Here is a 3526-nt window from a genome sequence, read left to right as displayed (position 1 = left end):
CTCCCTGCTGCTGGTCGGTAACGCCTGCCGTCTGGTGCTGGCTTGGGCTTGGAGCTTATTTCTTGCAGCCGAGAACTCTTTTAAGGGACTGGTTTGTGATTTTTAGGTGCTGTTGAGATTGTTCGATCCTTCTGGCTGCTTTCAGCTGCGTTTCTAAGCACTGCTCTCCTTCTGAACCGCAGGAGTTTGTGTGGAAAAGCAGCGCGGGTGTGACATGTATTTCCAGTTAGATGCTGACTCTCTGCGCAGCCCGATCGCTTTGGCAGGGTATGCAGTCATCGCATGCTTTTTTAACCGGCAACTAAACTCCTCCGCAGACCAGGACCTGTTTCTGTGTGAGGGGGGAATAAATCTTCATTAGTCCCAAAGAGTTCCTGAAAGAGAAACGGAAACCTTTCGTGCCAGAATCGCTGGTTTGTCTAGCTCCAACACGTGTGCTTGCACACTGGTGCTGGACACCTTCCAAAATCAAGAAAGCATAGCGAGTTTTTGGCCAGAACTTACTGCATTCACAGACTTTTCTGGTCACCGGATACATTGATGAGTTTTGTTGCTTTAGAATTGACAGCTGTAGCCAAAGTAAGTGTTACTTACTGTCTAAGTCAACAATGCTGTTTTTCTGTTGATATTGAACTTTATTCAGGCTTATGAAGTTCTTGACACTAGACATTACTAGAAACCCCAGTAACACATAATTTATGTTTTTAGGGCAGTAGTTTGGGGTTCCAGGTTACGTGAATGCATGAAAGATGTAGAAATTTGATCAGCCTGTGGTTTGCAGTATTAGCTAGAGACTCCCATAACCGTAGGTCTTCAAAGTTGAAATAAAACTTTATAGCACACTTGCTTTTAGGAAGATTGCATATAAAGAAGTACTGAATATCCAAACGCTTGTCACTGGGTTGTGCAGTCTTGTGGAATGCGTTAAGGGGGCTGGGGAATCAATCACCAGGTCACTTGGAAACTTCAACCTAGAAGCTTCAGTGAAGACTGTTGGTGGTTTTTCAGGCTTCAGAAGTTTCATGCCAGCAAGCAGTGCTTTTCAAAAGAGAGAGAAAAAGAAAAGGGCTCTTAAGCAAAAATGCATCAGTAACTGTTTTGTTGTTGTTTTTTTTTTCCTTTTTAAAAAGAAAATTGGGGGTATTAGTAATATCTAAATATTTTGTTGTGGATTGACTTGTAAACATGTTTGGGTAGGGTTTCAGCCTGTAATTAAATGTTATTTAATTTATTTTTTTTTTTTAAAGGAACTTCCTCTATACATGGTCTTCAATTATTTTTCATTGGTATCTATTTAAATATATGTTTTTCTTGAATAAAAATCACTTCCATTAAGTCAGGTTTCACTTCCTTGGAATATCTGATGTCATAAATTTGCTAGTTCTCCAATTGTCTATAGACTTTTGGCAGAACTCCCAAGTTCCAGTGTAGAAAAGTCTTCTTAAAAGAGAGGAAAAAATATTTGATTCTTGTGATACAGTAAAGAGAGAATGTGTCCTGCCTCTTCTCCCTGGTTTCACGTCTCCTTTCCATTTCTTGTTGGTTGAACATAGAGTCAGCAAATGTTGCAGACTTTTAAAGTTTGTGTATGCTTGTAATATGCTCTGTTTAGCAAATGTGAAATTTAAAACCAAAATCCAGAAACATACAAGCTGTCAGAATGCTATACACGTGAGCTGGGTGCAGGAGAAATACTAACTGTTGTTATTTAGAAGTTGGGTGGAAATGCCTGCTGGTGTTTTGGCTGTTTAGCTGGAAAGCTGGTGTCCTGTTGCAGTGAACAGAGGCACAGAGTTTAAGTAGCTTAAGTGGTTTTTCATAGAACTAGAGATACATATGGAAGCTTTGCCCTTGGTTCTCTAAAGGTGCCACCAGTTAACTTATCTGAAAATAAGTACCTGATAGGTTGTTGGGCTGTGGAATGTGGCATTGTATTTTATGCAAAGTCTATGGGGCCTTTTTGGTTTGAGGTGGACTTTCTGACTTGCCATACTTGGTAGCAGCAGACCATGAAGTTATGAAGTTAACCCTTTTTCACAGCTGGCAGCTTCTGTGAAATCAGTCCAGGAGAGAAAAATCTGAAATAAACGTCATTTACACAGTCACATAGAAAAGCTTGCTAATTTGGGTTATTTTAGTAAATGTATGTTTGTACTCAAACTGATACCCTTGGATCATTGACACACAAGTTTCCATTCATTTGCCTTAGAATATGAGGACTTAGAATCAAGGAAGGCTAAAAAAAATAAACAATTTGTTTTGTGGCAATGATGTTAGTCCTTGCAATCACTCACCATGTGAAAGTTTCTGGTGGCAAAAATAATCTTGCATGAAAAATTTAGCGGTTTTTAAAAACTGTTGCAGAGTTGCAGAGTGAGACCCTCGTGCAAATGCTTGTGGATATGTGGCTACCAAAATAATTGAATTTACAAATTGGCTTAAGAAGATTAAAGAAACAAATAGTGACACTGTCAAAAAAAGCTTCCTTTGGTAAGTGCAATTGGAACAGTTACACTGTTTCCCACTGACAATTTTTTAGGCCATGGGGGAATGGACCAGATGGACGTGCACATTGTTTCTTTCTTTTTTGTTTTGGGTAGTCACAGCTTAATAGCTAGCGTGCTACAGAATGTGACCTCTTGTAAACTTGGTCATCTGCAAATAGAGGACCCAGACTGACCTTAGGTACAATCTTTGCTACTTCCACTTCACGGCTTTGGCTGTTGGTCATGAGGGGAGTAAATTGCCCTGTATCTTTCAGTTGCTTCAAACTGGGAGGTGAGGAGATGGCAGCTGTGAACTCTTTGATTAATGAGTTTCTTACCTTACCTGTGGACTTAAAATTGCAAATGATTTGAACTCAGGACTAATTTTGTGGTCTTTTGGAGCGTAAATCTAGGTTTATAGAAACATTTTTGTATCTACTTTAAAAAGAGATAATTATGAATACTACAGTTTTTCTATTGATGCAAAATGTACTTAATATAAATTTGCTATTCATAGCTTACTTTTGTTTATTTCACAATGGCCAAACTGCATATTTTTGATAAGTAGTGTTGCATCAAATTTTCAATATGAAACTGAACTATAAAGGGTGCTCTTCTCTTTCTAGAATATCTTGATTTTATTTGCAATGCTAATTTGATTTTTAGAGTGGCATTGTGATTTCTGCATCAAAATATCTTACAGGAAGTCCATCAGATATCAATGTCTAGTCTTATGCTTGTGTAACTGAACTCCACGTGTTGCTTTAATGATGAACAGTTTTACGTAAGTTGGTAAACGATCCCCAGATTTCTTACTAGTTCACTTTTCTTCCTTAACAGGAAATATGAGCAAGTGAGGTGTAGTTCCTTGGGGCAGGAGTGAAGTGAGTTGACCTTATGGGATAGATCTGCCTCTCAAACTAAAGCTCTTCTAAGAGATCATAAAGAACTGTGAATATTGCACATTAAATAGCTGTACAAATACGTTATTTTCCCACCAGGAACTATGATGATTGAATGGAAAGGATATGCCCTGTAAT

This window comes from Chaetura pelagica, unplaced genomic scaffold (genome assembly GCF_000747805.2).
Source record: "Chaetura pelagica isolate M959 unplaced genomic scaffold, ChaPel_1.0 scaffold219, whole genome shotgun sequence".
NCBI classification, from domain to species: Eukaryota; Metazoa; Chordata; class Aves; order Apodiformes; family Apodidae; genus Chaetura; species Chaetura pelagica.
The sequence above is the reverse complement of the archived record's forward strand: the minus strand, read 5'-3'. Positions refer to the sequence as shown.